Source organism: Taudactylus pleione, unplaced genomic scaffold, assembly GCF_031769625.1.
Source record: "Taudactylus pleione unplaced genomic scaffold, aTauple2 ptg001086l, whole genome shotgun sequence".
NCBI lineage: Eukaryota > Metazoa > Chordata > Amphibia > Anura > Myobatrachidae > Taudactylus > Taudactylus pleione.
The window spans coordinates 1,571,202-1,596,079 of NW_028285487.1; positions in this window are offsets into that span (position 1 = coordinate 1,571,202).

Here is a 24,878-nt window from a genome sequence, read left to right on the forward strand (position 1 = left end):
GGACAGTGGAGGAGGTGCCCCTTCAGAGCTGGTGCCCGGCATAGTTCTGCCCCTGTATGCTAGCCAATAGTAATGGTATGCAGAATGAGATAGCTAATTCCAAGTGAAACATTACTATTACACACATGTTGACGTAGTATGCAGTCGGGAAGCCGGCGGACCTAATCCCGACAGCCGGCTTCCCGACTGTCATATCCTGGCAAGGGTCTAAAGACCGGCGTCATTAGACATACGCCGGGAGCCTGACGCCCGGCATCCCGATTGAAGGGACGCCGGGCGCCGAGCGCGGATAGCCGTTGGGAGGGGGGAGGGTTAGGTTTAGGGTTCCCGGGGGGAACTTAGGGTTAGGCACCCCCAGGTGACTTAGGTTTAGGTGGCGGAGAAGGGGGGTTAGCTTTAGGCACTTAGAGGGGAGATTAGGGTTAGGCACTGGGGGGGAAGGTTAGGGTTAGGCACCCCTAAGGAATGGGTTAGGGGGTAGAAATAGGTTAGTATATAGTTATATACTTACCTTAGGACGATCAGGATTTCCTCCTCTGCCGGGATGCCGCTGTCGGGATTCCAACCGCCGGCCATGGGTCCGGCAGTAAATCATACCGATTCCGTTGACGTGGATATAATAGTAACTGCTTTTGTACTTACTAAACACAATCTAGTGTGCATTAGATATATGATAGTAATAAAGGTAGAGAACATCTATTTGAGTCCCTAATGAGCTCTGCTTATCCGAATACACTGTTGGGCAAAACCAGACATGTTATATTAGCGTTTCTACTAACAGGGCCGTAACTAGGGTAGTGCGACCTGTGCCAAGGCAGAGGGCACCGCATGGCAGGGGGTACTGTTTGGACCTGTCAATTTTCCTGTTTATTATCATTCTTACTTGTAGCTTCCTCTTCTTTGATCCCCAGCATCTCCTGGCTGCCCCAGAAGTACCCCTATCTCTTCCCTGGACCTTCCCCATGCAGCCATGGCCCTTTTTCAGGTGCATTATCTTATGTCTCTATTTAAAAAAATGGAGGGGGGGCAATGCTCTCTCTGGCACAGGCCACCAAAAAGTCCAGTTATGCCTCTAGTTTCTAATGCTAGCACACTGCACAAAAGGAGAATGAAGGCATTGTTCCCAATGTCCCCATATTCCGTACTTGCCAACTCTCCCTCATTGTCAGGGAGAATCCCTGAAATAGCAGCAATCTCCCTGACTCCCTGAAGAGTCTAGCAATCTCCCTGATTGCACCAAACCCCCATTATGAAGCTGTTATATTTAAAAAATCTGAGATATATACATTCAAATGGGATCATTAGTATCATTCCCTTGCATTGGTTATATGGCACAATGATCCCTATGGCTACATGCATTGTCTAAAAAGTATCAGTGTGTTTCATCAACAAATAGATTTTACTAATTGCTTTGGGGCTCGTTTACATTTGGATTTAAATAAATTTTATGACACGCCTCTCAGATGTAGCAGGACACGCCCACTTTACCGCCGCGCTCATAGGTGCTGCTTTCACAATCTCCCTGAAATGCTTTTTCAAAAGTAGCCAAGTGTGCCCCATACTCCCTTGTCATGTTGGGGTTTATGAATTGCTCTCTCCTCCATTCATTGCATTGGGTATATTAAACATTTTGATGTCACTGGAGAGTCTTCCTGAACCCAAGAAAAACATCCTTTGTGTCAAGTGCTTACGCTGTTTTGTTTATCATTCGGTTTCACTGGCAAAAGCAAATCAGTTGCCAGTGGGTGCCAGGCCTTTAGCTGGGTAGACATTAGACGATTTTTTGAATGATTTGGCCGATTCTGACAGATCTGAACGACAAATCGTTCAGATCGTCAAGTGTGTACACACTATACTCGCTCCCGTCGCATCTGCAGTACATGCAGCCTAATCTGACAATCAAATGACCAGGTGATATGTTAATATTATATAGCTAGCAATCCAATCACCTACGAAAGATATATAGTTTGGAAGATTGCACAGTGTGTATGCACTATATCATTTGTCATGGAGTTCAAGGATAATCTGGACGGCCATCGTTTGCACATCGTCTAATGTGTACCCACCATGGCGGATTTTACCTATGGGCTGCGGGACTGCAGCCCACCCAGTAAAATCCACCACTCGCAGGGACTGCCTAGCAGTGGTAGTGACTTCTCATTGGAAGCACTCCCTGCAGACAACAGCCAGACAGGCAGTACCAGGGGGAGGTGTTTTCTCCCCCTGGTCTGTCAATCCGGACTGCAATAGCAGAGAGAGGGCCTCCCATGGGAAGCCACTCCCCTCCCCTGCTATTACGGTAGAACTATCTAGCTTTTCTATCCCTTATAAGCCAGCCTATCTGCTGGCAGCTCCAGACTTAAGCCACACCCATCATTTAGGCTCCACCCCCTCACAGCCGCTGGACTTAAGCCCCACCTCCCATTGACATCAGCTGTGAATGGATGGCAGGGAGGAGAGGTCTGCATAGACTGCAGCCTATGACCTATGATGTGCAGACCCCCTGGCAAGACAAGTAAGAGCCGCCGCTGGTACCCACCTTTAGTGTCTCATATTCTTTCTTAAGCCGGCATTTACATTGTAAAATATCAAAACTACAAAATTATTGACCGAAAAACAAAATGATGATATGTATTTGTAAACAATAGACAAAGGACCAAAAATTAATAAAACTAAACCTAAAAGCACACTGATTCTGTCTTGTAATATTAAAGACTTTCCTCACAGAAACTCAGACAGTTTATTGGGGGTGGGGGTAAGCCTCAGCTTACGCAAGATGGTCGGCCTGCAAAGCCAAGGAGGCTGCGTCCATGGAGTACACTGTTGGGCTAAAACCCTGACTTCATCCCTCCTGGAAAACAGGGGCTGCAGGCCTTCCTCGCCCCCACACACACCTCTGACTGTCAATCAGGCAGAGGAATGGGGGGGGGCTGCGTGTGATCTTGCAGGATCCATTCTGAGCATGGGTGAGTAGGCCCATCAGCGTTCTACTCATGAGATGCCAGAGCCACACAGGAAAAGACCGCAAACATGTCAATCAAGCATGAAACGACTGCAAACACTACATCAATCAAAATCACAATGTACTATTGACAAGATAATTTGCATATATGCAAATTATTTTTGCCAACAATGCATCATGACACCAACTGATGCTAGTCTTCTGAGGCTCTTTCTTTTTGGGGAGAGCTGAATTATCCATTCCCAGGATGGATGCCTTGACCAAATTTGGGATGAAAGTCAATGGTGGATGCACAATGGGCTGTGGACAGGATACTTTGCAAATATGCAAATTGTTATCCCCACAATGCACCATGGAGGATGCCCTGACCAACCGTGGGATGAAAGTCAGTGTTGAAGTACGAATTAGTTTTGCCACAATGGACTATGATTGTATTTGATGCAAAGTTTGCTTTCTATTCCTGTGTAGCTTACATATAGAAAACAATAAATAGTAATTTGCATATACTGTACTGTAGTAGGTATTATAAATGAAAAAATATATTGGAAAGAAAAACAAATGACTCTCCCTAATCCTACAGATGTGTGATTTAAATGACCCCCGGTGTAATTTAGTTTTATTTAATGATCACCAATGTAGGGGGTTTGAGTAAAATGGGCTACTTTCTCGTCATGGAGTCTATTCATTATCACTTAATTTCTACAAAAGCAGGTGAAAATGAATTACCCGGGCCTGGGCTGCTGATACTCCTCGCTCTAATGGTGCATACACACGGTCAGATTTTTCTTCAGATCTGAACGATAACGATTTAAAAAATCGTTCAATCGTTCATATCTGAAGGAAAATCTTACATATCTGAACGATGAACGATGCACGTTCCCGATGGTCAGATAACGATATATGACATCTGATGTGTTTGCAGTCAGACTTGGACGATTCCATTCATTTTAATGAAGTCAGAAATCGTTCATATCGTTGGTAAAATCTTTCTCATTGTTCAAATCATCTGACCGTGTGTATGCACCATTAGCTTTCAGCAGTTATCTCTCCCCTGCCCAGCACATGCTGCAGTGGAGCCAGGGAGGCTTCTGCTGCTGGGCAGCAGCACCAGTCTCCTGAGCAGATGAGCGATTACACTGATTGTGCCCCCTCTGGATTTGCCCCTGGCTGAAGGGCTCCCATGATTACCAAGGCCTGGCCCGGTTCTCTACAGGCGTGATAGAGAGTACTAGGTGGTTGCTCTTGAATCTTTCCAAAAAGGCAGACCATATGAATAGATAAGTCTCTCTCTCACTATCTCTTACTTTCTAGAGCACAGGTTCTCAAACTCAGTCCTCAAGACCCCAAACAGTGCATGTTTTCCAGGTCTCCTCACAGAATCACAAGTGAAATAATTAGCTCCACCTGTGGATCTTTTAAAATGTGCCAGTGAGTAATGAATACACCTGTGCACCTGCTGGGTGACCTGGAAAATGTGACCTGTGTGGGGTCCTGAGGGCCGAGTTTGAGAAACTCTGTTCTAGAGCATGCTTTTTACAGACTTTCATCTTAATCATGTTTTCCTTTACTGTCTACCAATTAGCGTGAGAAAGGATATTTATTTTTGATTAGTATGGCACCACAAGGGTCCTGTAGCGGTGTACATAGGGATGAAAACCTAATTACATAATTACCGCTGGAGTATACAAAGGGAGAGTTTCCATTTTAAGGCATCTGTGCTAAGTGCGTATATTCAATTTTACCGTAGCGATGTCCTAAACTTATTTTCTCTATTGGCCACATGTGCGGGTGGTTGGTAGCTTTAAGCGGCCGTGATCCTACATCCCAGTGACTCAGGTCTACATAGTCTAAAAATATTGTTTTTTGTTAATTCTAATAGGTGCCAGACCTTCCCTTCCATTGGCCGGACAAGTTGGCGTATCTGAATGTTCTTGCAGCATTGTCTAGTGCCCCTGGACAGCTCTTCATAACAGAGCTACGTTTATGTGTTTTGGCTGCTATTCTCTATTTCAACGAGTCTAGAATACTCTCTTGGAGACATCTGACTACATAGGCTAACGGTACACGGTGTGTAATCAAGTGAGAGACAGCAGCTAATTCACAAACACAAATGAAAAGACAAAATATGCGAAAAAAACAGCACTTCATCCAATGGGTTCAATTAAACACAAACAAAAAAAGTCTTTACCATACGGGCAGAACAATGGAGCAACTGTATTAGTGAACACAAACATCTATGGTTCTGACATAAGCCATAAAACTCAATAAATCTGCTTTTATAAGGACCAATATTTGGCTGCTATGGAATGCTGTTATTTTATTGTGGGAAGTTGGATGTTCTCTGTACAGGAATTTCCCATTTAATTGTGAATACCAGTCACATATCTCAACCCAGCTGGAAAGCTCTGATAGAATAATCATGTTGATTTCTATACAGCAAGAAGCCACTTGTAATTTTCCACCCGGGACCAGCAGTAGTAATAGCTGCAAATGTAAGGAATTGTTGTTATCATTTAGTTTTTATCTGTAGAGGAGATTAGGAACAAGGCAAGTCATTGTTCAGTCTTCGCCTCCGAATGATACATAACATTTGTGTTGGAACTGGTCACTAAAACTCAGTAACACACTTTCTGCTAGATATTCTTCATATTTTTTTAAAACACATGGAAATTTATTATTTCATGCCCCACTGCAGCAGTAGATTATTTTCTATGTTGAATGGAAAATTACTATCAACTACAACACTGTGACTCTGTGTTACATTCACTATGCCGACCGCATGGATTTCATGTAATGAACTAAAAATGCCATCTTTCTATATACATATAAATAAGCCCCTGTTTACGAAAATCCGCATTTCAAATGTGGTTGTAGTGTGATATTTTCGACTAACTTTGCATTGTGAATTTAGGAAATATCACAGGAATGTATCAATCACTTGCAGTTACAGAGCTTGCGATAAATCAGTTGACCAGGATTGTTTGGAAGCAATTTTATACCTTTTTATATTGTTCATACCTGTCCGGTTTCTCGGGCATATAATTTGGCCTAGACTGAGAAGGCAGAATAATCAGATCACCTATAAGCAGTTTATCTATAAGTTTTTTTTAAAGGAAGACGTGTTTGAGTTTCATGTGAAAAAAAAAATTAAAAAACACAAAAAAAAACAGATTCGGTCACAGTCGGCAGATGGTGTAGATTCCTTTGATCATCAGCTGACCAGGTAACAAACTACATTTGTACATTGTTAGGAATAAATCAGAATGTAGATTGACTATAGGCTTCAGGTTTTGTAGAAAGGGGATGGGTATTATATGCCAGGCGCCTGAAGCCCGTCAAGGGAGATCCCGACAGGGGCGGTGAGTACCCTAACCCTCCCCCTTTCACCCCCCAACATTAACCATTAACCCTCCATTGGTGGTGCCTAACCCTAACCTCCCCCAGATGGTGCCTAACCCTAACCCCCCTCCCTGCAGCCTAACCTTAACCCTCCAAGGGGGCCTAACCCTATTCTTCCCCTGGGGGTGCCTAAACCTAACCCCCCCATCCCTGGGGAAACCTAATACTTACCCAGGTCCTAATGTTCGGGATGCACGCGCCGGTATCTTGATCTCCTTTGGGATAGTGGTGTTGGCATTTTGCTGCCGGTGTATTAACTACATCCTGTAGAGAGACATGGTTCCTTGAAAACACAAGATTGCAAATAGTTTTTCAGAAACAGGTCTTACGTGGCTTCACACACTCTTCCTTGCACTCAGGACCATGGGTTCCACCACTGACATAAAGACTGGAACTAGCCCACGAGATATTTATGGGAAGACCATAGAGATTGCCAGCTTCTCCTCCATGTACCTCTAAGGGCTCTATTTATCAATCTTTTGTTCACTAAAATAATGTGAAAATGGGTGTTTTCACACCCTTTTCGAATTATGTTAGTTTCATTGAAATGTATTAAAGGGCTTTTGGAGAAGTGTTTGTGAAAAACTATTTCAAGCCCTTTCATGCGCATTTCTTTAGCAAGCAAATTGCATTTCCCATACTTGTAATGGGAAATGCGATTTGCTTGAAATGTACTAAGGGGGAATTGTGAAAAAATATCGGGTGGGAGTCCGGAGCTGTTGAGAACATCAGTCAAAAAGGTTCTGCCTGTGACAATTCAAAAATAATTGTGACTGGAGCTTTACGTTCTTTATTTCATGTATTTTTGTACCCCCAAAAAGCTATTATGGTATGTATCTTAGGTTTATAACAGATTTTGGGCCTAATTTAAAAATGTACAGAACTCTAATGTTCACGTGCATCATCCTGCAACATCGCTCGCAGTGACCTGGATGCTGCAGCCTGATTGACAGGCTGCAGGTGTTCCTGGGTGGAGCTAGGCTCCGATTCCCAAAATGGAGGCGTGTTGGCTCTGTTTTGTGGGAGCGCCAAGGACAGTGTCTGCCAATGCAGATTTACTGGTGTCAGCAGCATAGTTGAGGTGGCCTTGGGCTCACTCATATGGCTGATGCTGCGACCGGTGGTCGCGATTTAGCTTGAGTGCTGCGTCTTCGGATGTGTGATGCCGGCAGTAGGCATCTGTCTACAGCAGACGCTTCATGTGGCATTAGTATCATTTTGCACAAAAAGACGCAGAGAGACTGTTGCCAAAGTGTCCATCTCTGATTCAGGCCCTTTATCAGGTAGAATATTCATCTTGTTATCTGCTGCATGTTGTTTAATTACCCTTAAAGAGATCCCATTGCAGGGACGGAACTACCGGTGGTGCACCCGGTGCACTGCATCAGGGCCCGCCGCAATATAGGGGTCTACACTGCCTGTATGGCAGGTGCAGTGCAGCTGCTTGCCGGGCAGTCATCAAGGCTGTGACTGAGCCAGCCGCCAGTTACACGCAGGGGACCGGAGCACAGTGCAGTCAGGCTCAGCACTGCAGTGAACTACAGGGTAATAAATCCCAGTAGTCTCTGCAGTGGGGTCAGAGTAGCATGTGCTGGGCTCTGATTGGAGGGGCCCATCACATGCTCCTCTGACCCAGCAGCAGCGCAGCTTCATGGGTGTGACTCATTCTGAGCCTGTGACTGCTGCTGCCAGCTGCCTGAGGATGCTGCTGGTGAGTACACTGTGTGGGCACTATAGGTGGCATCATGTGTGGACACTGCAGGTGGCATAATGTGTGGGGACTACAGTATAGCATAATGTGTGGGCACTACAGGTGGCATAATGTGTGGGCACTACAGTATAGCATAATGTGTGGGCACTGGAGGTGACATAATGTGTGGGCACTAGAGGTGGCATAATGTGTGGGCACTATAGGTGGCATCATGTGTGGACACTGCAGGTGGCATAATGTGTGGGGACTACAGTATAGCATAATGTGTGGGCACTACAGGTGGCAGAATGTGTGGGCACTACAGTATAGCATAATGTGTGGGCACTAGAGGTGGCATAATGTGTGGGGACTACAGATGGCATAATGTGGGGGTACTACAGTGTAGCATAATGTGTGGGCACTACAGTGTGACATCAGATTGGGGGTACTACAGTGTAGCATAATGTGTGGGCACTACAGTGTGACATTATGTGGGGGGTACTACAGTGTAGCATAATGTGTCAGGCACCCACTGCATCTCCCTGTCACCCACTGCCTGTCCCCTCTCCCTGTCACCCACTGCCTGTCCCCTCTCCCTGTCACCCACTGCCTGTCACCTCTACCTATCACCCTCTCCCTGTCACCCACTGCCTGTCACCTCTACCTATCACTCTTTGCCTGTCACCCACTGCCTGTCACCTCTACCTATTGTGGTACCCCAGAATCTGGGAGTACCTCATGTTGTGTACCCTTATATATGTGTTGCTGGACATTTGAATGTATTCATTGGTGACAGTGGACAATGTAGCCAGCTTCAGGAGCTGGCGTGCGGATGGAGAGACTGGACCTCCAATGCAATAGAGAAACAGTGCCCCGTGACCAGAGGGGCTGGTACTGACAGATGGGCGGCAGTTGTTGTGTGCAGTTGGTAGGTGAGCTGTGGAGGGGAAGCTGCGCTGCGGAGGGCCGCTGATGGAGCTGCTGGAGAGTGCCGGGAGCTCAGTGAACTGAGTGCTGGCAGCCATTAGAGCCTTCTGACCCGCCTCCCTTAGTGAGGAACAGCAGCCGGAGGTGTTCCTGGGTGGAGCCACAGTTTTATGACAGTGACTGGAGGCTGTACCGGATCCTGCAGGCACAGAAAGGAGTCGTGGTTATCGCAGGGGGGGTAAGAGGCTTGGCCGCAAACACTCTTCTACAACTACCCGCTAACAGTGGCCCGCAGCTAGCTGGCAGCTACAGCCCTATTTATAGTGCCCAGCAATAACCTCCCCAGACACCAGTGCAGAACAGGAGTTATAATTAATAAGTGTCTACAGCCTGAAACTTTATTAGCCACATAAGCCGCACAGAGCCTTAGACTTGGTCCTTGGGACTTGTGGGCAGGAGAGTCCCTGTAAGGAGCTGCAGGAGTTGCGTATAACAAATCCCATCCGAGCAGCTCTGTGTGCAGTAGGAGAGGCAGAGCCATGTAACAAGCTGTCACAGTAGTCTGTTTGTAGCAACAAGGTTGCAGCACTATTGACATTAACATTGTTGCAGAGTCTGTCAGCCAGGATTAAAAAGAGAGACAATTGCACTTAGGAGCAACGCAGCTTTATATTAACCCACAGTGGAGCTATTTCTGCTAAAGCAGGATACAGTAAGACCTTCCAGCTAATAACTCGGGCAATGCAGTGTACACCAGCAGGACTTTAAGGGTATAATTATTCCTGAATTATTCGTTTTCTGGCCAAAAAAGCTTCGGAATCGTTAACACATTGATAGAGAATTGAAAGACTGCTGTTTATTGCCATTGTTATTTGGTTATAGTGTTTAAGGTAAACTGTATTCACCTTGTATTGCATGCAATAATCTTTGAATTAGCAGGAGCAGCACTATACTGATCGATAGTAAGGAGGCTGTGTTCAGGAATAATAAAACTTGAACCATTGTTTATATTTCTTTGTGCATTGTAAATGTAAATAATATTATAATTGTAATTGAACTTGTAATCCTCACTACAAAAGTGCAGTTTCCATAATTTAATTACTTTCACTGCAATAAAATACATAATTCGTCTCCTATAAACTGTTGTATACTTACCTCTTTACCTCTCTGTAAATACAAATCCAAAGAACCTAGGAACCTAACTCTTATAATAGGTGTAACTAGTCTTAGGGTGTTACACTATCACCCTCTCCCTGTCACCCACTGCCTGTCACCTCTACCTATCACTCTCTGCCTGTCACCCACTGCCTATCCCCTCTCCCTTTCACCCATTGCCTGTCAACTACTCCTGTCATCCTCTCCCTCTCTGTCAGCCACTGCTTCTCCCTGTCACCTCTCACCCTCTCCCCTGTCACCTCTCTCTGTCACCCACTGCCTCTTCCCTCTCCCTGTCAACCACTGTCTGTCACCTCTCCCTGTCACCCACTGCTTCTCCCTGTAACCCATGGCCTGTCACCTCTCCCTATCACCCTCTCCCTGTCACCCACTGCCTTTTCCCTCTCCCTGTCACCCACTGCCTGTTATCTCTCCCTGTCACCCACTGCTTATCCCTGTCACCCTCTCCTTGTCACCTTCTTGCCTCTCCCTGTCACCCACTGCCTGTTATCTCTCCCTGTCACCCACTGCCTGTTATATCTCCCTGTCACCCACTGCTTATCCCTGTCACCCTCTCCTTGTCACCTTCTTGCCTCTCCCTGTCACCCACTGCACTTTGAACTTGGAGTAGGGCGGAAGAGGGAGACCCAAAGGAAATTTTTGCACCTGGGCCCGCCACTCACAAGTTCTGCCACTGTCCCATCGCACTCCCAACCTGTTGCTATGGAAATTCCAGTCATTTGTCAAAGCTTTAGTTTGCTGATTGCAAGAAACATTTCTCACAATGGCTGACCTATCATGCTAATCTGCATATTGACAGCAATAACTGCTTATTTGAATAAAATGCTAATTTAAACTAATTTAGACAGATAAATGTAACTTTTTGGACCTACAAACAAATATATTTCTTGTGGGCATTATAATTTCATATTGTGGAAATGATTCTGTCAGTCTGCAGAGGGTCCTCACGTTTATGTGGAATGTTAGTGTTTAGTGGATATGTGTAGTACTGAGGTTCCCAAGCGCGGCACCCCAACAGGTTTTAGAGATATCAATGGTTGAGAACAAGTGGTTAAATCAAATTGACTGTTGTAGTAATTAAGTCATCTGTGGTCAACATGGATATCCTTAAAACCTGACTGTTATGGTGCCATGAGGACTGATTTTGGGGACCTCTGGTGTAGTATAATTTGGTATTTACATCTGTGCACAGTCCTCTATCTTACATGATTAATGTTTTTATATTATCTTAATGTTTAATGTGCTGTACTGAATACTCATATATTGCTAACAGATTCAGGGGCCTATTTACTAAGCAGTGTTAGGAGCATACGTGCCTACTTTTAAAAAAGCATTCCAGGGAGATTGTGAAAGCGGCACCTATGAGCGCGTGTTACAGTGGGCGTGTACTGTTAAATCTGAGAGGCGTGTCCTAAACCTGACTTACATCCAAATGTAAACCAGCCCAAAAGCAGTTAGCAAGATCTGTTTGTTGATGAAAACATACTTATACTTTTCAGAAATTCATAGGGATCATTGTGCCTTATAATAACCAATGCGAGGAAATGACAATAATGATCCCATTTGAATGTATAGATCTCTGTTTTTTAATATAACAGCTTCATAATTGGGGTAAGGATGAAATGAGGGAGATTGCTAGACTCTTCAGGGAGACAGGGAGATTGCTACTATTTCAGGGAGTCTCCCTGACAATGAGGGAGAGTTGGCAAGTATGGTTAGGAAACAGAGGCCCTCATTCAGAGCCTCTCGCTATTTGCGGTCGTTCGTTCTAAAACAAGGGGTGGCTATTCAAATGAACCGTTCGCTAATTGCGGTCTGTTCACGCCTCTAAGTCTGAACGAGTGAGCAAAACTTGCGGTTGTAATTTTGAAAAATACGCCCCCTTGCCGCTCGCACCATACGTCATGTCCGCTATTTATTAGATTAATCGAGTACATCGAACAGCGTATGAACTGCTCGCTATTCTTGTGGCTGGTTTCTTCAACCGCTATTTTGCGAGCAGTTCTGAGTAAAAAAAAAACCAAGTGACGTGGTCAATGACGCTGCTGTATTAATTATGCACTCGTTTTGACCTTTAAGCACGCCTGCGTTCGAATTCCACACCCCCGTTTTCAAGCACTTTCCCCTGTTACCACCCACATACGCCTCCTTCTGTCACTCAAAATAGCAGGCATTCGCTATATAGCGAACAAACGATTTTCGGCCGCACTGACTGGTTCGCGCATGCGTATTAAAATCTGTACGCATGCGCAGATGTGCGAACATCGGTCAGAACGAACGAGCGGCCGCTTACGAGCGGCTCTGAATCAGGGCCAGAGTGAAAAGTGATAAGTCTGTGATAAGGTGCCAGCCAGCCAGCTCCCAACTGTCATTTTTCAAACACAGCCTGTGAGATGTCAGTTGGGAGCTGATTGGCTGGCACCTTATCACTTTCTTATCACTTTTCACTCTGTCTCCTAACACTGCTTAGTAAATAGACCCCTCAATTCTTTCATTCTATACCAGGGATGGCATGCTGGGATATGTAGTTCCACAGCAGCTAGGCCGCATGTTGAAGACCCCTGTTCTATACACAATAATCTGCCTATATTTTATAATTACAAACTTTTTTCCAAACTTTTATACAAACTCTCTGACCCTTTTTCTGTTATCCGTGTTACTGTAGCCTAAAATAGCATTAAATAAGATAAAGACTGTCCAAAATGCTCCTGACTAAATGAAAATGGTTCTCAATATGCCACACTGTATGTTACCTTAGGCGGGATGTACTAAAGTGGTAAATGCAGTAAAACCAGAGCTGGCCCTAGGCATAGGCATTATAAGCAAATGCCTAGGGGCGACTCAGAATGCTAGGGGCAATCCAGGGCTGAGCTCTGCCTGTCATATGCCGGATCTCCCGGATCCAAGCTGGAGGGAAGCCCCGCCCCCTCCCGTCTCTCGCACTAGCTGCCCGGACAAGCCACTGCCTGTTCAACCGGACCTGGTGCTGCCCATTTGGTAGCCAGTCTCACTTCTCATTGGTGTGAAATTAGTCCCCACTGAGTACTGACCATGTGGTGGCTTCAGGCGAGGCTGAATGGGGGCGGCGTTGAATCAGCGAGAGGAGAGTGCCGCGGGCGGACTGTTGCGGGGACAGGCAGGCGGGTGCTGGGCTGCTGGGGGTGGGAGTGTCACCTCTGCATCTGTTACAGTAAGTAACTTACATTACATATTAGTATGTGTTAACATAAATACCACTAACAATGATGCTACAAAATGATTTTGCTAGAGTATTCAAACACATGCATTGCAGCTCATAGTATTAGAGCATGTGTTTGAATAAACTAGCATAGACTTAAATTCATTCTGTAGCATCAATGTCAGGGGTATGTATGCTGCATGAGAGATTATCTTGATAGAACCAGAAGTTTTGGCCCCTTCAGTTCCATAGGAACTAGCTGACTCACAGCTCCTAAATTCTAAATCTTTAGTTGTGCCCACAAGCAATTTACTTATCTGGAGAAGACTTGCATTGTGTGTGGTGCTGTAATGGGACTGGCACTGTGTGGTGCTGTAATGGGGGACCTGCATTGTGTGTAGCTGTAATGGGACTGGGTGTTGTAATGGGGGACCAGTATTGTGTGGTGCTGTAATGGGGGACCTGCACTGTGTGGTGCTGTGATGGGGGACCTGCACTGTGTGGTGCTGTGATGGGACTGGCACTGTGTGGTGCTGTAATGGGGGACCTACATCGTGTGGTGCTGTGATGGGACTGGCACTGTGTGGTGCTGTAATGGGGGACCTGCATATTGTGGTGCTGTGATGGGACTGGCACTGTGTGGTGCTGTAATGGGGGACCTACATCGTGTGGTGCTGTGATGGGACTGGCACTGTGTGGTGCTGTGATGGGACTGGCACTGTGTGGTGCTGTAATGGGGGACCTACATCGTGTGATGCTGTGATGGGACTGGCACTGTGTGGTGCTATAATGGGGGACCTACATCGTGTGGTGCTGTAATGGGGGACCTACATCGTGTGGTGCTGTGATGGGACCAGCACTGTGTGGTGCTGTAATGGGGGACCTACATCGTGTGGTGCTGTAATGGGGGACCTACATTGTGTGGTGCTGTGATGGGACCGGCACTGTGTGGTGCTGTGATGGGACTCCCATTTCATGTTTCCTTGCTGCATAATAGTCTCATACACTGTATATATATATATATATATATACATATATATATATATATATATATATATATATATGTATATACAGACCAGCGGCATCTAAAATATACACCTCATTTTTATTTTGCAAACCTTATTAAATTTAGTTGATAAAAATATTATTATTAAGTTTTACAAAAATGCCATTGGAGGGGGGGGGGGTTGTGATGGATAATGGAGGTGATAGGAATGGGGGGGGGGATTGAAGGGAATGAGGCAAGTACATGGGGGAGGAGCTAAAACTACTGATGCTGGTAAAGAGGGTGAGTAAAGAATTATGCAGATGAAGGGAATGCGTGAGGTAAAGAATAGGAGTGAGAGGAATGAGGGGGGAAGTCACCAGGTAAAGAGGAGCTGGATAGGGAATGTAGATAAAGAGGGAGAAGGTAATATATAGAGGCTGGTGTAAAGGGAGGAGAAAGCACTATAGGCAGAAAAGGAGTGGTGAAGGAAATTAGACAGTTACAGAGACAGAAGGTAACAAGTATGAGGTGTGGGTTTAGGGACTTACAAATATTGAGGTACTGTAAGTGAAGAAGGAGGAGTATAGGAAATCAGGCAGATAAAGAACATTAAACAAAGATCCCCACAACGGCTCCCACTACCTGCGACTGAGACGGGAGAGTCAGACGGGGCGAGACGGTGCAGGCTGAACTGACTACGTTACTAGAATATACGATTAGATATATAGATTATATATATAGAGAGAGAGAAAGAGAGAGAGAGAGAGCGATAGAGATAGAGAGAGGGCCCAAACGACTATCTTGCCTATGGCCCCATGAGATCTTAATCCGCCTCTGAGTGGGAGCCCCGGTCATAGCTGGGTGATAGTCAGAGCTCCGTTCAGAGGGGGGGGTCAGAGCGGGCTGATAGTCGGTGCCCCGGTCAGAGGGAGCTGATAGTGGGAGCCCCACCCAGAGATGTGACCTGTGGGGGCATCATCAGAGCCTCAACCAGCAGCATCTATATAATTTTTTTAAGATATATGTGTGTGTGTGTGTGTATATATATATAATATATATATATATATAGGGAGAGAGAGAGTATATATGGATATATATATGTGTGTGTGTGTATATATATATATATATATACATATATATATATATATATATGATTGGTACATCTGTATTTACATTATAATTTGTGTTTTAGCACGTTTCTTTAACAATAAAAAGTTATAGACAAATGTGTTATTTTTGGCATCCGCGTATAAACAATAAAATTGGTGGTGGGATTATATGCTAGGGGGCACCAGTCAAAATTTTGCCTAGGGCACCAAATTGGCTAGGGCCGGCTCTGGGTAAAACCCCCGAAAATGCAGTCTTCGGGAGATTTACAACATACCCTATATGTACTAAGCACTGGAATGCGATGCATTCCGGTGCCTCATCCCGGTGGGTAACACCATCTTCAGGTGGCGTTACCCAATAGAAGCCTATAGGTTTCTTTGCAGGATGTCTCCTGAGAGGGATTATTATTATTATTAACCTTTATTTATATGGCGCCACAAGTGTTCCGCAGCACCTTACATAGTACATAGAACTAATAGGTGAACAAGAAACAAGTAACTTACAGTACATTACAGTGCAGGACAAGGATCTGATCGGATTCCTCCTATCTCCCCCCATGGCACTAGCGTCCGACTGTGCATGCACAGAAGGACGCCAGGAGGACTTCTGCTTGTTAAACCCAGAAGTCCCTCTGTCTGAGGGTATCGCAAAGAACAACTCTTATCAGAAGAGTTGTCCTTTGCGATTTAAATCACATTTCTAAGTACATACCATGGAAATCAACCACTGTATGTAACTGATAAGAGGCGGGATGTACCGCGATGCTTGCTTAGTACATCCCACCCCTTATAATTTCTGTTTTAACCCCCCCACCCCCCAAAAAAATAAATGAAAGAATAATAACATGAATTAAAGTTTCTCCTAATGAACCTGCAAATGAGGTGTATATTACGTATTAGGACTAGTTCTGTTAGTGTCTGTAATGGTGCTAGCGAAGGTTGATTATGAATATTTGTACCAGAAACCAGGTTCCATGTAAGTATTAGGCTGTATGAGAAATGTTTATTGTGTAAATGAAAAATTACTGTATAGTGACAATAATTGCTTTTTTAATTATCAAATGAAAAATGGGGGCTGCACCATCACCAGACATCCTCTCATTTCTCATTTATATTTTTACATCAGCCCACAACTTCCTTGGCCCTCATGGCATGAGGTAAAGCTGAGGTACAGCTGACGAGAGGATTTGTGCTCCTGTGTAACACGCTCTCTCAGTTCTGACAAATGATGAAAGCTCTGACTGGAATGCTAAATGGCGGTGGCATATGTTTTAAAACGCGCTCCCTTAGTCAGTCTTCCCCTGAGGTGCTGCAGATGCCGTTTGCCCACTTTATCTCAGTACATTTCCACTGCCAGAAAATTCTCATACAGTAACTCTCAGATTTTGCCCTTCATAAGTTTATCGCTTCAAAGTAAGTTTTTTTCCTGAACCAAATGTGAAATAGATTTCAGCTGAGTCTTTACAATGAATGTTTCAGCAGAACTGTTGCATAAGTATGCTCTGAACATTCTTGAATGACGACATGCAACCAAACAGCAATGCGCTTGAAAAAAGGACTTGGCAATATTCAAAAACTACCGTGCAAAATGTGGATTTTTTTTATTCATCATAATTACACTTAATTTCCAATTAATTTTTAGGAGCCACAAAGGTTAGTCAGTGTTTTTTTTTTTTATCTCTGGAGACCACATTTCAACCTCCCAACCTACCAAAGTCTTGACATACTAATACCCCTTTCACACCAGAGCTAAAACCCGAGTTATTGCAGGGTTAACCCGGGTAGCTCCTTGGTGTAAAAGGGGACTGGGTTGGATTCCCGGGTGGAGTGACCCGGTTATCCAACCCAGGTAACTTGCAGGGTTTTTCACGGGAATAACCCGTGAAATCCTGCAGTGTAAACGGCGCGATCCGGGTCATGGTGACCTGGATCGTGCCGCATGCCTGCCGATTGGTCGGCTTCAGTGGTGCTTGAGTATGACTCCAAGCGTCCACTTCAATGCTGGAAAAGCCGGGTCACTGCAGACCCGGCTCCGGTGTGAACGGCGCCAATCGGGAAAATCCTTGGTCGGTGCCGACTAAATTCCAGGTCTGATCCGATTTGGAACCCTGGGCCTGATTCAGACCCACTCGCGAGCACTATGTGCTCGCGAGTGGGTCGATGTTTGGCCACAGCGCATGCGCACGCCAGAGCCAGCTCCGACGTGCGCATACGCGAGACCCGGCTAGAAACAGGCGCTTCTTCGCTCTGGGTCTCGCACCAAAAGGGGGTGGCAGTCGATGTTGATCGACATTTCGCCCCGTTTTGGAGGCGTCCGGCTCTGAATCAGAACCCCTGTTCCAACCTCCGGGTCAGACCCGGAAATTGGGTATAAAAGCAGTATTATATGCAGCCCACCGTAACAGAATGAAAGAAAAGTCTAGAGTACACCAGATAGTACAACACAATGGTCCCGATTCATCATGGATCGCAACTGTAACAGTGTACGCAGATCGGTCGATGGTGCTTACAGCGTATGCATCGCAGTGCGCATGCGTGAGTTAGCATTGCCATCGCTCTGCGATCACTCATGCAGAAAGATAGCCATCGCAGAGTGAGTGACTTGAGGTCAGCGTTTGGGGGTGGTGACGGGGGGGTGGTCGGAGAAACGCAGACATGCCTGTCCGTTTGAATGCCGCTGCATGGGCGTGCACAAATTAGCCACTGCGACGGCATACGCAGCTTGAGTACTCACTGCGTGCAGCGAGGTTAGCAATTTCTGAGTAAGATCAGACCTGTTGTAAATCCGCATGAGGGGCCGATGTTACTCGATGTTCCTGATGTATACGCAGGACTGCAAGGTGTTACGGATGTGAGATAGCAGTAGGGGGCGTCTCTATGCTGGCTGTGCGATTGTATTCATTAGCATATTTTCGCAGCAGACCTTCGTGCGTAATCGCAGCTGCGATCACAATACCGATCCGTAGTGAATCAGGCCCAATTGTACTGAAGTACTTTAGAAGAACAATCATCAATCACAGCTAATGAGGTCGCCCCCTGGCTGCAGGACTCCCACTAACATCCAACATTGAACTGTTAGAAAAATCCTGGACTGCTCAAACCAATTTCAGACATCTCCACACACATCAACCTCATTCTTCCTATTTGATTAAATCAATGCTTTCAGAAACCTGTGTATAAAATAGGCCCTCCAGCGGTTTGGGTACAGGTTGGTGGCGCTCAAAATCCTTATGCCAGAATCCTGACTATGGGCCATATTCAATTCGGTGCGAAAAGTCCATTTCTGCAGAAAAGTATCGCCGGTGACGTCATTTCGCCATTCAAAATATTTTTTCCCGTATTCAATTCCTGAAACTTTTTGCCGGTGCGGTGCGTGGTTTTCCCCCCTAAAGCTCAACCAGCCCCGGGCTTTGGAGACCCAGTACTGATTGTGCTAAATACAGGGGACAAATGACGTAGGGGTCCCCTGTGTTTAGCACAACCAGCATCAGGCTTTTCAGAGTCAGCCCTGGTTGTCAAAATACATGGGACAAAAAACTTAGGGGTGCCCTGTATTTAGCGCAACCAGCACTGGGCTCTGAGCTGGTCCTTGTTATGGAAATAAAGCTGACAAAAAGTGTAGGATCCCCATGTATTATCCATAACCATCACCAAACTTTTTCTAGCGGGGGAGTATTGCCACAGCCAGGGGAACCCTTTCACCGGGTTCCCCGGCCAAAGCATTACCTCTAACCTCTAGTTAGCACAGGCCGGGGATCCCTGAGGGAATGGGGACCCCCTCAATAAGCCTAGGCTGATAGCCCGAGTCTATCCCCGACACCACTGGAGCGGTTGGTGCCGGGTTGATGGTGTAGTGTAATTGAAAGAGTTAAAAATATTGTCTTTTGCAGTAGAACTACAGGTCCCAGCAAGCCTCCCCTGCATGCTGGTACTTGGAGAACCACAATGGTATTACGGGCCCGCTGGTACCTGTAGTCCCACTGCAAAATAAATATTAAAACAAACACACCATGAAAGCAAGTTTATTAAAACATATATGCACACACACACATACATGCACACTCACTATCTCACATACTCACCTGTAGCCAATCACATCCACTTCTCCAAGTAGATATTCCATGTGTACCTGTAAAAAAAATTTCCATATTCACCTCCTCCTATGTATGGATCACGTCCTCTTCTTTCCACGTTGGCATGCACAGACTTGGCAAAACATAGAAACGAAAAAAACGCGGACCAGCGGACATTAGTACTTTCCTTTTGCACTGTACTACCCGAATGACCGCTCAGCCGTGGGATTTCACTATGAGCGCTCATTGGCTGAGAGAGGCGAGCCTTCCACCTCTCAGCCAATGAGCGATTCCCACTATTGACTTAAATGGTGAAAACAGCAAGGTTACTTAAGGTTACTTTTGCGGTTCTCACCATTGAGGTCAATGGTGGGAACCGCTCATTGGCTGAGAGAGGCGTTCGCCTCTCTCAGCCAATGAACGCTCAGCAACGGGATTTCTATAGTGAAATCTCACTGCTGAGCTGTCATTCAGGTAGTATTGTCCTTAGAGGACAGTACTAATGTTCGGTGATCTGGGATTTTTACTTTTTTTCTTTTTTTGCCAAGTCTGTGGAAGTCATGGAAAGAAGAGGACGTGATCCATGCATGGGAGGAGGTGAGTATGGATTTTTTTACAGGTACTCATGGATTATCTACATGGAGAAGTGGACGTTATTGGCTACAGGGATACATAGGGTAGAATGTGAGATATTGAGTGTGAGTGTGCATGTGTGTGTGCATGTATGTTTTTATAAACTTTTACTTTCATGGTGTGTGTGTACTATGTTTATTTTAATATTTATTTTGCAGTGGAACAACAGGTACCAGCAGGCCCGTATTGTCCCGCATGCTGGTACTTGTGGTTCTCCAAGTACCAGAATGCAAGGGAGGCTTCCACTACAAAAGATAATATACACTTTTTGTATTTTCATAACCAGGACTGGCTCGGAGCCCAGTGCTGGTTGCGCTAAATACAGGGGACCCCTACATCTTTTGTTCCCTGTATTTAGCACAACCAAGACCGGCTGTGAAAAGCCCGGAGATGGTTGTGCTTTGGGGGAGGGAGGAGCAACGCCGTTTTTCTGTTTCTTTTTACACTTTCATTCATTTTTTTTTCATGGATGCGCAGACGTATCTCACTAATCCGTCCCTGCATCTGTGTCTTATTGATTTTTTTTTTTTTTACAAAGATGCTTGTAGCACGGATCTCCCTGATCCATGCAAGCATCTGTCTACTATCGGGCACGATCTGAGTGAGAGTGAGAGTTCAAGGGAAATCGTTAACGAGATTGGAGCGTTACCTACATCGTGCCGTGTGTGCCCACCTTTACTCTGAACAAGCTCTTGATGTTTGCATTTTACTCTGTGCAGAGGCAAAACTAGTGGGGGTTTCCAAATGCTTGATTTTAGGGCAAATGTGGCCAGCTCATGAGAGGCCATAATTAGCACGTAACAACCTACAGTCTGTCACATACATAGTGCAGTGTACTGTATGCAATATATCAGATATACAGGGCCAGTGATCACAGTAAGCCATTAGATGTGGCAGTAGGGCCAGTCCGTCTGAGCCAAATGGTTTTTTTTTTTCCAGATGTGGGCACCATTCCACAGTCCTATAAACCCTGTAGCCATTCACGTTCCCTTGTTCAGTAGAGTCCACGACACCTGTAAAATATAAAATTCCATACTCACTTATTCCTAGCATAAATCATATCCTCTTCGGTTCATGTAGCCCCAGCAACGTGGAGCATTGAATTAAGTTTGGGGGTCTGGGGGAGCGTCAGAAGAACCTAGCACCTGCCCTGGAAGTATATGATGCACACATTGTTCTCCTTATACACTGGATAGTGTAAGTGATACAGCATTAATAATTAAGGGCCTGATTCAGACCCGCTCACGAGTGCACAGCGCTCACAAGCGGGTCGATGTTCCCCACTGCGCATGCGCCGCCTCCGGCATGTGCATGCACTAGCCCCAGCGAGCGACAGCAGCTCCATCGCTCCGGGGCTCACTACAAGACAGGGCAGCTGTCGATGTTGATTGACAGCTCGCCCCGTTTTGTAGGCGGGAAGGGGGGGCTGGCTGCAGAAATGCAGGCGTTCCCTTAGGAACGCCTGCTGTTTGTGGGCGGCCCTACTGACATCACTCGTGATTTCAGTAGTGGACTTCCTGCTCTATTAGAGCAGGAAGTCCACTCGGGCTTGCGGGAGCTGAGACCCTACCGCAGGGTCTCGACGCAAGCCCAATGGTCGCGATAATCGCGACCATCGCCAGGCCGCTCGCACTAGCTGTGGGTGGTCACCCATAGCTTTGCGAGTGGCCTGGAGGCCGAAACAAACAAAAAAACACCCTGATTCAGAGCAAGCACTTGCAAACAGCGAGCGCCTCTGAATCAGGCCCTAAGACTATTGATGGTCTAGAGCAGTGTACCATTAACAGTGCCTGTTTTCCAGATCTCCTAGTTGGTGCACAGGTTTATTCATTACTGACTGATAATTTAAGAAGAGCTAATCATTTTTATTTGTGATACTGAGGAGGTGTATGTAAAACATGCAGCTCTAGTAAAATCGTAAAATATACTACTGCTATTAAGGTCATGGTGTAGGCCAAGGGATGGTTTCCAGGCAATCCGGAAAACATCCCCTGCATTTGCCTATGTCTGGGCATCTGACACTTCTGTTGTGTGAAACATATCATTGTGAAGATCCAAGTAGCATTTTAGAATGAACATCTTGTCGCGCACTGGTATGTAATCTACTACAATGATAAAAGGACTCACGTGACAGTGCCACAATCCTGAGGCAGTTCATAGCACCGCCTGACCAAGAAAGAAGGGATTCACATAGCTGTAATATCAAACTGCACATGAACTTGAATGACTCCTTAAGGAAAAATACTGTATGTTCTGCAATAAATGACTTGTAAAAGTAATGTAGTCAGAGTAGGTCATTTAGGAGAATAAAAAAGAAACAAATAAGGTGGCAGAGTATTTAGTTGTGGCGACTGCGCCAAGTGTGTAATAACCCATCGTCTCATAATAGGAGCTAGGCAGATCGGTGCATTTCTGGTTGCTGCAGGTTAGTTTTGCTGTAAATGATTACCTTTGATCCCGTTGGAGTATAACAACAGCTACAGGCACAGTATTATTTGGGAAACTACACTGAAGGGACAGTAGGTGGCGCTGTGTCTTTAGTTACTACTGTTATTTTGACAGTGTACCCTCTCAGAACTACTTCCTGTCAATCCTCCATGTTATGTGTGAAGTTTTACATTTAGTTCATATTTTTGGGGAAATAATGCAAAGCTAGCATTCATAAAAGGGGTCGTCCTATAGAGATAGGAGACTGGACATTCAAGTGACCATTATACTTGAGGCTATGCACATTTCTATTAGCACCTGCAAATCAGCAAAACACAGGTGCAGAGTATTTGTACAGGGCAGGTCCCAGAACATCCCAATGGAGATACAGTATGTACCATGAAAAGTTCTGCATGAATACATTGAGCATTTTTGGATTTTGCTTTTTATGTTACTTCTCTGTATTTTAACTGCAGTTATTTGGTTTTATTGTTAGGTGAAAAATAGGGATACAGTGCTAATCTACTGATGACTTGATAATGCAGGGCCTGATTCAGCAAGGAACGCAAGTGAGAGAATGCACGCACTCGGCCGATGTTTTTGCACTGCGCATGCATTGCACTGCGCATGTGTATCTAGCCAGTGAGATCGGGTAAGAGTGTGCAGTGTACACCCAGTGAGTACGCAGACTCTTCTCGATATTGATTGACAGGAAGTGCCATTTGTGGGTGGTAACGAGGGGTGGTCGGGCGAACACAGGCGTGCCTGTGCGTTGGGATGCCGTTATAGGTGCGTGCATAATTAAGGCAGTGTGGCGACCAGGGCCGTAACTAGGGTTGTGCGACCAGTGCCATGGCACAGGGCACCGCAGGGCAGGGGGAGCTGTTTGGGCCTGTCAATTTTCCTGTTTATTATAATTCTCACTTGTAGCTTCCTCTTCTTTTATCCCCAGCATCTCCTGGCCTCCCCTATCTCTTCCCTGGCCCTTCCCCATGAGGCCATGGCCCTTTTTCAGATGCACTATCTTATGTCCCTATTTAGAAAATGCCGCCTACCCCCCAGACCCCCCGCAGCGGAGGGGGGCGATGACGCAATTCGCGCTAAATTGCATCACCCTGCCCCCTGCTTTAGAATGCTGAAAACCTCGGCATTGTAAAGAGGGGACGGGGGCAAAATTACATGATTTCGCGGCCATGCCCCTGCCCCGCCTTCATTGCAGGGTAGTATCCCTGGCCACACCCCCTCTGTACGAGTCACTCCTTCCTGCTTGCCTGACTTGGCTGCCCCCTCCCGGAGGGGGTTGCCAGAGTGTCGGCAAGCCTGATCTTTTGCTGCGGTTGCCGTGCGTATGCATTGATTAGCATATACAGGCAGCGGCCTAGTGCGTGTGTTCTCTCTCTTGTGTTCCTTGCTGGATCAGGCCCACAGTGCTTTGTGTGGTATTCAGGGGCAGATCCAGAAATATATGACAGGGGCAGCACTATAATGGGGGATGGGGGGTGGAATATAGACAGAAAGAGGGCGGCAAGTAAAGAGGGGGGCGCAAGTGGATTAGGGGATATTACCATGAATATAGGGACCGGCAGAAGTTGTTGTGTCCTTTTCAGTCTGATGTATTGTATTGCTAGTCGAAAGTTTGATAACTCAATACACACAGGGACAGACTAGGGATTAACTAATGGGGGGGGGGGGTTTGCACATGTCCCGATAAATACACCCTCTTTATGTCGCCTATGGTGGTATTCATTATATAACACAATGTTTTTGGGGGTGTTTTTTTTATACTATTTCACATTTGATAACAGTTAATTACATTTTTATTGTCTCCCAGAAATGTAAATTTTGCTGACTGCATATCAAACAAATTCCATGTACAGGAAAAAGTTTTAGCAAAAGACTAATCTGACTTTGCTGCACATAGCTGGCGGGATCAAATGTAGTATTGGAATTTAGGCTTAAGACTTCCTTTCGCTAGAGATTATAAAACTTTCATTCAATCCTAAAACGATAACAAATAATATGTTGACACCATGTAATTTTTCTTCTTGCTGATGTCTTTTCTAATGTTACTGATTGCTACGATATTCTCTGTAAGGACTCTTGGTGGGAGATCTCTATATCAGGACGGCACCTCAGCCCTAAACAAGCAGGAAAATGTCTAAATTGTTTTTGGTTTTTTTTGATGCTCAATAGATCATTTATATGGCACCTAAAAAATGACTACTGCGCTAATAGGGTTGTCAAATCAATTACTTAATTAAAACCTAACACATACTAAATAAAATATTCTGCATGGTCAGTGGCAAACGCAGGGAT